Genomic DNA, 12,798 nt, shown 5'->3' with positions numbered 1-12,798 from the left:
TACCATATGTAACTATATTCTGCTTAGGGAAGGTAAGGGGGATAAAAGGAAAAAATATATTTTAAAAAATACAAAAAAATAAAAGAAATAACAAAAAAGAAAAAAGTTTCATTATGTTTTGGTTTTGCATTATAAACCTAGAGAGAAATCACTCCCACTTTGTTAGATGATTACTCCTATTTTGCAAGGGTTTTTTCCTAACAAAGTAAAATAATTAAGTAAAACTATGATTTCATCTGAAAGTTCATGCAACACCCCACATCTATAACATACTCTACTTCTCTTAAAAAAAACCACGAAAAATCATATTTTTTTGCCTTTTAATTCATTAAAAAAACAAACTTCTTGTAACAAATACTTAATCAAGCTAAACAAATTCCCTCAATAGCTTTGTAATTTGTATATGTGTATACACACACACACACACACACACACACACATATATATATATATATATATACATTCAATATACATATATATATATATGTGTATGACTGTATTTCATGTTATATCCTAATTCCGTTGTATCTGTATGTTTCATCATTAGTCATCTGGAATCATGGATGTTCACTGTTATTGTTACTATATAACATATGTCTGTGAATCTCAGAATAATACCAAGTTTTTGAAGAATTCTAGTTATGACTAAATGGTAATGGAAAGATACATGGTGAGCGAAAGAGTAGGCTGCATAATATTAAGAAGAATTGTTTAAATGAAGCAGTATAAAAGATGTCGTTAAAGAGAGTATCTCAAGAAAAGGAAGTGGCTCCATATTTCAAGACAGTGTTAACAGATGGTCAACCATTATGCTCTTTTAGTATTCCTGTGATTCTCAATTAACTAAAGAAAAACTCACAATATAGTAGGTGGACTTCTCTGGAAGATTTATGGGAAGACAAGAGTTATCTAGCAGAAGAAGACATGTAGATAGGTTGTAATCTGTACTTTTAGAAGGGAATATTCTAGTCAATGAAAGAATAAATCCACCTAAGTACTAAAGAAGTATGGTATAAAATGTTGTTCTACATTTAATCTTTGCCAAATTATTTTTCAGACTTTTCAAGAATCCCATTAATTACAAATACAATTATTATGTAATACAGAGATTCCCCCCAAGTACTTTGTGTTTGAGAAATGAGGTCTTTATCAGAGAAACTTGCTATAATTTTTTTCCAGTTTCCTATTTTCAGTTACACTAGTTTTGTTTGTGCAAAACCTTTTAATTTCATGTAATCAAAATTATTCATTTTACTGTTCAAGATCTTCTCTATCTCTTGCTTTATCATAAACTTTTCCATTGTCTGTAGATTTGACAGGTAATTTTTATATGCTCCCTTAATTTACCCTTTATATCTTAAATCATATTTCCATTTTGACCTTATCATGGCATTGCTGAACACTTTTGCTTTTAGTTTATGCTTTATCTAATGCATAGATTTGCTCATTTTCTTACCCAACACCAGAGATGGGACATAGTGTGGTGATTAGAAGGCTTACCTTATTTTCAAGTGAGATATATGTTGAAACATGTGAGGTGTGTGGCCATAAACAAATCATTCAATCTCTTAAGTGTTCTAGACAATTTACTAACAGGATAAATTACAATTTATAATTCTGCATTGGTGGGAGAAATTTCCATAACAGGTGTTTCCACGTTAATGAAAATATAGATCTGAATCAAAACTAATAATATCAAGCTACAAGATTCTTTTTGATAAAATTTGTTCTGTAACATTTCAAATCCAGTTATATCAAATACTCTTCATGATTACTTTCCCCCAATTATTTTCCTTGCTATTCTTAATTTTCTTCCTCATAAATCTGTATTTTAAAATTATTTTAATTATATAAAATGTTTCCTTAACAATTAATTTTGGTAATATAATTTTCTACTATAATTGAATCTCTTGATTATTTGAATAAGTCTTAAATTATAGCTTTCTTTTTAAAAAATTAAACTAATTTTTTTCAATTAGCAAATATATGTTTTCATGCCATACCTCCACATCTCCATTCCCCTACCTCCTGCCAAAGCAAAACAAAGCTTCTGCTAAAAACACATATAACTAAACAAAAGGAATTTTTATATTGGTCATGTCCAAACATATAATACATTGATACAAACATATATAATCCATCCATACATACACAACACACATATGTACATGTAGAAATAAAAATATATGTCATTCTGCACTCTGCATCTTTTAGCCTCTAATAGAAGTAGGTAACCTATTTCATTATTAGTCCCGTGGAGTTATAATGATCATGCTGCTGATCAATTGTTTGTCTTTATAATATCACTATTATTATATGAATTGTTCTGTTTCTACTAACTAGTTCATACAAGCCTTCCCAGGTTTCTTTGAAACCATCCCATTCATCAATTCTTACAGCACAATAGTTTATGATTAAATTTGCATGTCATCACTACTTCTGCTAGTATCCTGCTGATAGCTCTCTACCCCCAGATTCCCATTTTTTGCCATCTCAGAAAGAGTTCTCTTATTATTATTATTAAAGTTTTTTATTTACAAAACATATGCATAGTTAATTTTTCAACATTGATCTATACAAAGCCTTTTGTTCCAAATTATCCCCTCTTCCTCCTCACCCTCTCTCCTAGATGGCAGGTAGTCCAATAAATGTTAAATATGTTAAAATATATGTTAAATCCAATATATGTATGCATATTTATACAGTTATTTTGCTGCACAAGAAAAATCAGATCAAGAAGGAAGAAAAAAAAACTGAACAAGAAAACAAAATGCAAGCAAACAACAACAGAGAGAATAAGAATAAGAAGTTCTGGTTCCACACTCAGTTCCCACAGTCCTCTCTCTGGGTATAAATGGCTCTCTTCATCACTGAACAAGCAGTGGTTTGAATCATCTCATTGTTGAAGAGGGCCACATTCATCAGAATTGATCATTGTACAGTCTTGCTGTTGCTGTGTATAATGATCTGGTTCTGCTCATTTCACTTAGCATGAGTTCACGTAAGTCTCTCCAGGCCTCTCAGAAAGAGTTCTAAATACTTTTATACATTCTTAAGAGTTTTGTTTTGCTTAGGACTAATTTCTTCTTTTATTACCTCTCTTTCTAAACCCCCCTTTTCTCTTCTCTTTCTCGTTTACTTCCTTTTTAAATGAAATGTATTTTCTGTATCCAACTTTGTGTGTATATTCTTTTCTTCTTTGACAAATTCAGAGAAGATTATTTCAAGTGTCAACCTTTCCTACACCATTTCCTTACACATACAAATGTCTACTTTCACACTCTCAATTATATGAGATAGTATACTCTAACTCTTCTTTTTATCTTCCTCTCCTAGTAATAAGATGTTCTTCTGTTCTTCTCATCTCTTTCCATTCTTCTTTTTAGGTCAAGACATAATTAAACCATGCTCAAGTTTTCTATCTTATCACATTCCATCTATGACAACTGGTAAAGATAGCATTTAGAGGGGCCACATTTACCATCTTCTTCATATAAGAATGTAAACAGTTTATCCTTATTTTGTCCTTTACCGTTGTTCATTCCTATTTACCTTTTCATGTTTTTCTTAATTTTTGTTTGAACTTCAGTTTCTACATAACTGTCCTTTCATATGGAATTCTTGGAATTCCTTTTTTTTTTTCATTAGAAAACCCCAGTACTTCTGGATGTTTGCAATATGGATTTAGTGTACAATATTCCTTTGTAATCCTTTAATTTTATTTATACAGGGATTTAAAAAATCTTTTAAAACTCTTTTATACACAAGTTGTTTTATTTTTCATTGAGAACTTGCTTATAGACATTTTGGTGAAATTCTCTTCTGGGTTTTTGTCTTAACTGCCTCTGTCACCATAATAGCTTTTTGTGGCAAGATTAACCACAGTAAGCAGTTAGAAGGCTGGAATGTGAAAATGGAGTTTAAAGAGATAATAGGGATAGATTATAAATATTTGGGAGTCTTAAACCAAGAGATTATAAGGGAATTCATGATAGTAGATGAGACCAGTGGAGAAATATATAGAGAAAAGAAAGTCTAGAAAGAGACTTTGGGGACTTTTACGCAAAAGTGCTAGAAGATGAATGAGGAGAAATCTATACATTATATACATACACATATATGTGTGTGGATATATATATGTTAAGCCAGAAGAGAGACAGGCTAGATATCATAATTTAAAGAAATTTAGCTTATAAACTACATTCTTATTGAGGTTTTTGACTATAGTTTGATGTCTGAACCTCTGGTTTGTTCCTAATTAAAAAACCATCTGAAAAATGTCAAATCTCCACTTGAAATCTCCTATGATATGAAAAAATTTACCCTCCTACCCCAATCAAATTGTTCTCTTTCTGAGAGGACATATTTTCTGTGGTATACTCACTTTATATGATTTTTTTTTCAGAGTTTTCTCCTTTCCTTCCTACTAGTAAAACCATAGAACTGTGTTTTCTAAAGAAAAAGGCAAATAATTGTAATATAGTTCCTTTAAGGTAAGTCTAGCTTTCCTAGAATACTGTCATTTATATATTTAAAAAATAATTCCTTAAACCTGCTTATACATTTTATGTGAAAATTTACTTTCTTTACTTTGGCAACCTGAGTAAAACAAAGAATGTTGTTCTGTAGGTCCCTGTATCATCCATTGGTAATTGGTTACATTAATATAAATTACCCAGCATGTGATTTAGAATATTGCTCAAAACTATGCATATAATCAGATTTTAAAATTGAGTAATTTTTAATTGACTTTTAGCAGTAATTCTTATATTTTCAACATCAAGTATGAAGAATACAGGTAGTTCTTATAGCATGTTTGGAATAGCAATGACTTTGTGGCTCGACACAAATTACAAAAAATTTGACAATCTTGTAATTAAAGAGGAAGTGCCAATAAAATAGAGATTTTTGTTGCACCCCATTAGAAAGAGTTTAGTTACTTTATCACTTAGTAGAAAGAACTTTGGACTTAAGAATCAGAAGATGTCAGTTTAAGTCTTATCTTTGCTACGTGGGAAGATCAAACTCTCTCTAAGCATTAGTCTCTGATCACAAAAAGGGATTGTTCTCCTTTATTCTTGAAGATGACCAAAATGACATCACTATGTTAGAATTGAGTTATACTGTGTTTGACTATATGAGCTCAGAAAGTTCTGCCATAAGTCAGATATAAATAATCCATATAAACATTTGAGGTGGCTTCTCTAATTTTGAGTATTTTTCATTTCCTTTGGGATAATTTAATTTTGCTTTTCTCATACAGCATAGCACCCTCTCTGAAGAGGGCATGCTATGCTGGGCGGTCCTGTGCCTTGTCTCTCATGTCATATAATCGATTCTAAAATTCTTAAAAGATACATTGAGAGTGTCCTTGTAGAAAAAAGGGAATAATGTACTAAATACTTGCACATGTAGTACTACATACTAAAACTAGCAGCATTGAGTACTAAAAATACATTAATTTATTTTCACAAGCTAAGCAAGTATATAAAGCTTCTAAACAGAGATCAGACGCAGCAGCAAATATGATTTCCCAAGTGAGTATAAGCACACCATTTAAGGTGGTTAGGTCTGCTGCATATTCTGCCACCATGGATACAACTATTTAATAAGGGGAAGAGGATATAGTAGTAAAAGGATGGAATGAAGGATTCTAGAACATCCATCTCACCAAATCCCCCTTAGCAGAGTTTGGAAAAGTATGCAGTGCTCAAGAAAGACAGAAGAGAGAATAAGTACTTATTGTTACACATCTACTATGTTCAGGCACTGTGCTAAGGGGTTTAAAATATGATTTCATTTTATTATTACAATAACACTAGAAGTAAATGCTATCATAATCTTCATTTTACAGTTGAGAAACTGAGAAAGACTTCCTGACTTCAAATGCAACCCTATATATATTTATGCCTTTTTTTTTTGTTATTGTTATTATTTTTATTAAGCTTCCATAGACACATAAAACACAGTCATGATCCTTCAATAAAGTGCTTGGGATGACAAGGTCCCAGCCCTGGTCTCCACATCTTTCAAGAAGGACTCAAGCCACAAACCTGATCCACAGGAAAGATGTCCACATACTTCAGAGCCAAAGACTTAAAGAGGGCATGAGAAATTTTTCTGATGCTAGTCACATCCATATCTCTTTCTCCTCCAATGTATTTTAGTTTGAGCACTTGGCAAGGGGTGAGACTACAGGCACTATCCACCTTGCTAATGAATTTTCACTTGTGATCATATTCAGGAAGTGCTAACTACAGCTGTCACCTTTCCATGTAAATCTCAGTACTGTATGTAAAATTACGAGAATTTCTGCATGGATAAAGTGACTCAGGGTGACCATAACTGCTGCTCTAAGAACTCCTGTATGTGTGCATAATCAACAGAGAGCCGTCACCCCTTTATACATTTCAAAGTGGATGCAAAACCAATAAGAGGTGACTAGAACTACACAGCCCTTGATAAGTGTGTGAACACCTGGTGAAGGTTCATTATGGCTGATGCTTTGCCATATGAAATCTGGTGTGTCCATACAAGGAAGGAATAATGAGAGCCGTCACTTTACTGTTTGGAATTTCAGTGTGTGTACAACTCAGCAATGAGTAAATCTGGTCACAGAGTGGAGTACAGTACTTAGTGATGCAACTGGAGGTGAGTCTGGATACTTTCAGCTCCTGCAGCAGGGGGCTATGGAAATTTTAAGTGCTTAAAAGGGAAAGGATATCTGGATCCCTCTAAAGTGAGGGTGCTCAGTGGAAAGATGTTTTTAAGGCAAATAACACTATGAGAAGGCTCTGCCAGCAACAAGCTAAGGTGGACCCGTCCATTGGTCCCTGCCACACCCCAGGAAATACTCTGGAGATTGGTTGGGGATTTTGCCCAACAGCAAAATGCACCAGTTCAACAGTTTAGCAGATAAGGCAATCCAATGGCACTAGTTTGGCTCTCCCCTAGGGTGATCAACCCAGGGAATTTGCTAACATTCAAGTCCATCATACAGAGGTTTCACAGTGGCAATTTATTTTGTACAGGTCTGCCTGCTACTGCACATCAGAGTTCAAACACTGGAGTGGAAAGATTGGATGATTAGAAAACTTTGGAGAAGATGAATCAGATTAATCCCTGGTGAGCAGGGACAGTGACAAGGGTTTCCTCTGGAGGTCTTGAAATGTCTACATTCTTTCATGGCCTCTGACCATTTCAGAGAAAGCCATTCTCCTGCTTCAAAAAATCAACTTCCGAAATACAAGATGGGGACGCATGGCTGGACAACAAATTATATGTGAACTCAGATCTGTCTCTGTGTGTGTTCACAGCTTCAACATTGAGGAATATGGATTCCAATTTACAACCGTAGGCCACTGGGGTTAGCTTTAAAATTGTATGCAGCAGGCATTTGAGATAAGGCAGCTGTTCTGCAGTCTTGTCTAGAAAATAGGCAAGCAGGCAGTGCATTACGGCCTGGTGACAGATCACTAGGACGTTCTCTTGCCTCTCCAGCTCCATAATTACTGGCTCCAGTCTCTGTACAAGATCCTCATAAGATTCTCCCTTTGGGTATTGGTATCTATATTTGTCTTGATCTCAAAGTGCAAATTCCAAAGGGTGATACTCTTGAATTTCTTCATAAGTCATCTCTTCACAGACACCTGCATCAGATTCATTCAGAACTTTCCACTGCTCATAGGGGACCCCCGGGGCCTCTGTAGTTTGAATTGACCTCTTCATCTGGCTGGTCCAAACCTTCAGATCTTTGATATTCTGATCATCAATGAACCAGGCCAAGCTCTTGGAAAATTCCTTTCCCCTTGGAGACAGTCCTGTGTCTTCTCCTATCCTTCCTTTGAGATTGAGTTCGCTTTCTCCATGGTGACAGAGGTAGATGGATCGAGTGGTCACATGAATATTCATGAAGTAGTAAACAATCCGACTCTGAATATGGTCTATCACTAGATTTACCAGGTAACTTCATCCCATGTCCATGATCTTGATATAGGAGAGAACCTTGTCTAGATTTTCATCCAGTGTCTCATAGGAGTTCTGGTAGCATTCAATCCTGCTCATCAAGTCTTCTGTGGCTTCATCATTCCCACAGTCAATGTAGTTGGAACTGCCCAGCTTCACTTGCACAATGTTGGCAGCAATGACTTCAGGATCCACACAGATTGATTCAACAAAGAAAGTCTTGTAACCATTTTCCTCTCCAAATTTAAAGATGGTCTCTCTGCGTTCTCATGTTGTACTTGTGGCATCAAAAACCACTACATGTCTGTTCTCTTCACTGAGGAACCGCCTGACATCTCGGAGGGCTACCTCAGCACACTGTTTTCTTATTTTCAAGCCTTCTTCATTATCTGGAAGAAAGAACTCAAAGGATCTATTTGTCTTCACCAGGTCTCAATGATACTGACCAACATTAAATTCTTTGGTTGGGACACCAATCCAGTTTAAGTAGTGTGTCAGCTTCTTGGAGATATAGATCTTCCCTCGAGCTGGCAGTGTGGGACAATTGGTCACACAGACTCTGCGCAGACACACGTGCTGTGCCAGCCTCCCATTGCTATATGGCATCCATATCTTCTTTAGGGGGTTCTGGGTGAGCTCCCAGGGGGAGACCATGGGGATGGGCCACAGTGGCGGGTGCCGCGCAGCTGGGAACAGCTAGAGGGTAGTCTGGCCTCAAGATTGGGAGCCACCTCCTCCTCAGCCAGCCCGAGATGGAGCATATCTATGCCTTTTAAATGCATCACAAGAGATCTTTTTTGATTCCCTCTAATGGATGACTATAAGCCCAATGCTCTTTCCATTGTGTTACTTAGCTGTCACACAGTGGCCAAACAATACTGAAAACAGGATCCAATACATCTAAAAATCTGGCATACAAAATTTATATTTATATGTATAAATATACATATAGATATAAATATACATAAGATACAGTTAGGGTTGTAGATTTATAAATTTAAAGCCATCCTCATCTTCTTCATCATCATTACTGACTTAGTGCTTTAAGGTTTGCAAAGTTCAATGTATTTGTTGTCTCATTTGAACCTCATAATGCTGTGCTAATATAATAGTTATTTTACAAGTGAGGAAATTGAGGTTGACAGAGAATAAATGACTTGCCAAGGTAAGTACTAGATGAAGCAGGAATCAAAATCAGATGTTTCTGACATCAAAGTCTAGAGCTTTAGCTATAATAACTTTTAGATATTTCAGAAAGAACTTGGAAGTCATCATCTAGTACAAATTACTCATTTTACTAGAAACTGAAGCCCAGAGAAATTTAATAATTCGTCAAAGCTTGTACAGATTGTAAGTTGCAGATCTTGGATCTGAATTATGGTTCTCTGATTCCAAGTTCAGTGCTTTTTTCCACTCTGCTTTGTTGATTTCTTACTGTCCTGGCTCATCATGAAATCCTTACAATATGGAGCCCTCAGAAAAGAAAAAGAAACTTTTGATAATATTCTAAGAGAGAACAACCACAAAGTCAAGACCAAAACAATTTAAAAGTTATTCTGCAATTTTTTATATCTTAAAGAGCTTTTGAAAATATAGCCTATATTTAGAGGGAAGCTGTTGTTCTCTGTAGCAATGTAATCTATGATCCACTTGACTTCTGTAACTATGTGTATCCAAAAGGGGGGAAAAATTCTCTTTATTCTTATTAAGAATAAAAGATTTCCAATTTTTCCTAATCAAAGTTATATGGAATGACATTTTCTATGATAGCTCAATTCAACCCACTCACCTTTTTTCTTCCATCCACTAAACAGCAGTACCAGCAAAATTACCATTCTGTTAGTTTCTCTGGGTTCACTACAGATAGATATATGTCCCCAAATATATAGTATGTTTTCATTCTGGCTTCACAGTTATCCTTCCTCCCCCAGTTGTTCTTTTTGTATAGAATATAACTTCATTATTGTACATTTATACTGTTTTTAATCCTGTGATCAAAAATATCTTTATAGTAACATTTTTCAACATGTCTTAGTAATATACTTCTAGGAAGGAGAAATTATGTCTATATGGTTCTCTTTGCATTTTGAAATTATGCCTGTATTGTGCTTGGGCTAGTACTATTAGCATCCAGGTTCTTGATCTATTCTTTTTGATAGAGAACAGATACACCCAAAAAACTTCATTAAATTTCTCCAAAAGCCAAGATAATGCCCTCCCTGCAGAGGAAAAATATTAATTACCTCTGAGTGACAAGGAGCAGAGATTGGTCTTTAGGGAATATTTTTTCATATTTTCACTTAAGTGATACCTGTTCCAATCTGTATCTAAATGTTGCTGGAGAGCAAGGTATTACAGGGAAGAATTGCTAAGAAGTCATACTTGTGATAAGTCATTAAGAAGAAAAGGGCCCTGGTCTTCTGGTTTTCTAGAACCAGTCTTAACTGTTTCTGGAATTGGTTTTGACTGACCTCCTTTGGCTCTTTGTATTCCTCAGCAAAGGAGTTGCTTTGGTCTCAAGATTTTTACCTCCTCAGTTGTTTTCATATACCTTGAAAAATTAGCTCAGATCTTCTTCACCTAGTTTCAACTAACTTCCATTGCTCAGGGATGGTTTGGAAAACTTCTTTTGGGTTTGGGGAACCCAGAGAAGGTATTATTGGAAACATTTTGCTTTCTAATAGTATGGGGGAAGAAAAACTATCTGTATATAGCAGAGGCATATTAATTAAGAAGAAAGGGAATTCCCTAGCTAACCTGATGTTAATTCTGAGTCCCTAGATGGGATATGTGAGGGAGAATCTCTGTGGAAGAAGAGAGTAGCAGGTTCACAGATGCTTTGAAAGGGCAAAGATTTTGTATCATTGCCTTAATGTGGCTTTCAGGGAAAAGAATATTTTGGTGGGTAAACCAGGGAATACTGAGCTGGTAGAAAAATTGAGAGATATCAGGCGAGTTCCTAGGACACGACCTAAAGCATGCTAAATTACTGACAATAACAGAAGTGGTATTAGTTATGTTATAAGCAACTTCTGGTGCTGCTTCTGTTTCTCATCAGTACATTAAATCAAAAGAAAACTCTGGTTGTCTTGGAGACATCATCTTCCTGATATTCTTGGTACTGTTTTGGCTCAGCACATCGTCACTACCTTACATTAAGAATCCTATACATCCCCCCAACCAAAAATTAAACTTGAAATACAAAAATTAAAAGAAGAAATCAATAATATTGAAAGTAAAAAGACTATTGAATTAATAAATAAAACCAAGAGTTGGTTTTATGAAAAAGCCAATAAAATAGATAAACCTTTAGTAAATCTGATCAGAAAAAAAGAACGAGGAAAATCAAATTGTTAGTCTTACAAATGAAAAGGGGGATCTTTCCACCAATGAAGAGGAAATTAGAGAAATAATAAGGAGTTACTTTGCCCAACTTTATGCCAATAAATTTGATAACTTAAGTGAAATGGATGACTTCCTCCAAAAATATAGGCTTCCTAGATTAACAGAGGAGGAAATAAATTGCTTAAATAGTCCCATTTCAGAAAAAGAAATAGAACAAGCTATTAATCAACTCCCCAGGAAAAAATCCCCAGGACCAGATGGATTTACATGTGAATTCTACCAAACATTTAAAGAACAATTAGCCCCAATGCTATATAAACTATTTGAAAAAATAGGGAATGAAAGAGTCCTACCAAACTCCTTTTATGACACAGACATGGTACTGATACTTAAACCAGGTAGATTGAAAACTGAGAAAGAAAATTATAGACCAATTTCCTTAATGAATATTGATGCTAAAATCTTAAATAAGATATTAGCAAAAAGACTTCAGAAAATCATCCCCAGGATAATACACTATGATCAGGTAGGATTCATACCAGGAATGCAGGGCTGGTTTAATATTAGGAAAACTATTAGTATAATTGACCATATTAATAATCAAATTAATAAAAACCATATGATCATCTCAATAGATGCAGAAAAAGCATTTGACAAAATCCAACATCCATTCCTACTAAAAACTCTTGAGAGTATAGGAATAAATGGATTATTCCTTAGAATAATCAGGAGCATATATTTAAGACCGTCAGTAAGCATAATATGCAATAGAAATAAACTGCAACCTTTCCCAGTAAGATCAGGAGTGAAACAAGGTTGCCCACTATCACCATTACTATTCAATATAGTACTAGAAACGCTAGCCTCGGCAATAAGAGCAGAGAAAGAGATTCAAGGAATTAGAGTAGGAAATGAGGAAATCAAACTATCACTCTTTGCAGATGACATGATGGTATACTTAGAGAACCCCAAAGACTCTGCTAAAAAGCTATTAGAAATAATTCAGAATTTTAGCAAAGTGGCAGGATACAAAATAAATCCACATATATCCTCAGCATTCTTATATATCACCAACAAAATGCAACAGCAAGAGATACAAAGAGAAATTCCATTCCAAACAAATGTTGAGAGTATAAAGTATTTGGGAATCCATCTACCAAAGAATAGTCAGGAATTATATGAGAAAAATCACATAACACTTGCCACAAAAATAAAGTCAGATTTAAATAATTGGAAAGACATTCAGTGCTCTTGGATAGGCCGAGCAAATATAATAAAGATGACAATACTCCCCAAACTAATCTATTTATTTAGTGCTATACCAATCAGACTCCCAAGAAACTATTTTAATGACCTAGAAAAAATAACAACAAAATTCATATGGAAGAATAAATTGCAAGGGAACTAATGAAAAAAAAGTCAGAGGAAGGTGGTCTAAGTGTACCTGATCTAAAGCTATATTATATAGCAGCAGTCACCAAAACCATT

General features: G+C 34.7%; 1 protein-coding gene and 1 pseudogene across 13 annotated transcripts in view; both read right to left on the bottom strand.

Moving 5' to 3' along the window:
• Nucleotides 1–12,798, bottom strand: part of GPHN (gephyrin) — a 762,070-nt gene that overhangs the window by 348,918 nt on the left and 400,354 nt on the right. The window lies entirely within an intron of this gene.
• LOC141556380 (6-phosphofructo-2-kinase/fructose-2,6-bisphosphatase 4 pseudogene) lies at nucleotides 1,912–11,280 on the bottom strand (annotated as a pseudogene).

The sequence above is a fragment of the Sminthopsis crassicaudata genome, chromosome 2 (genome assembly GCF_048593235.1).
Source record: "Sminthopsis crassicaudata isolate SCR6 chromosome 2, ASM4859323v1, whole genome shotgun sequence".
Classification (NCBI taxonomy): Eukaryota; Metazoa; Chordata; class Mammalia; order Dasyuromorphia; family Dasyuridae; genus Sminthopsis; species Sminthopsis crassicaudata.
The sequence above is the reverse complement of the archived record's forward strand: the minus strand, read 5'-3'. Positions and strand labels throughout refer to the sequence as shown.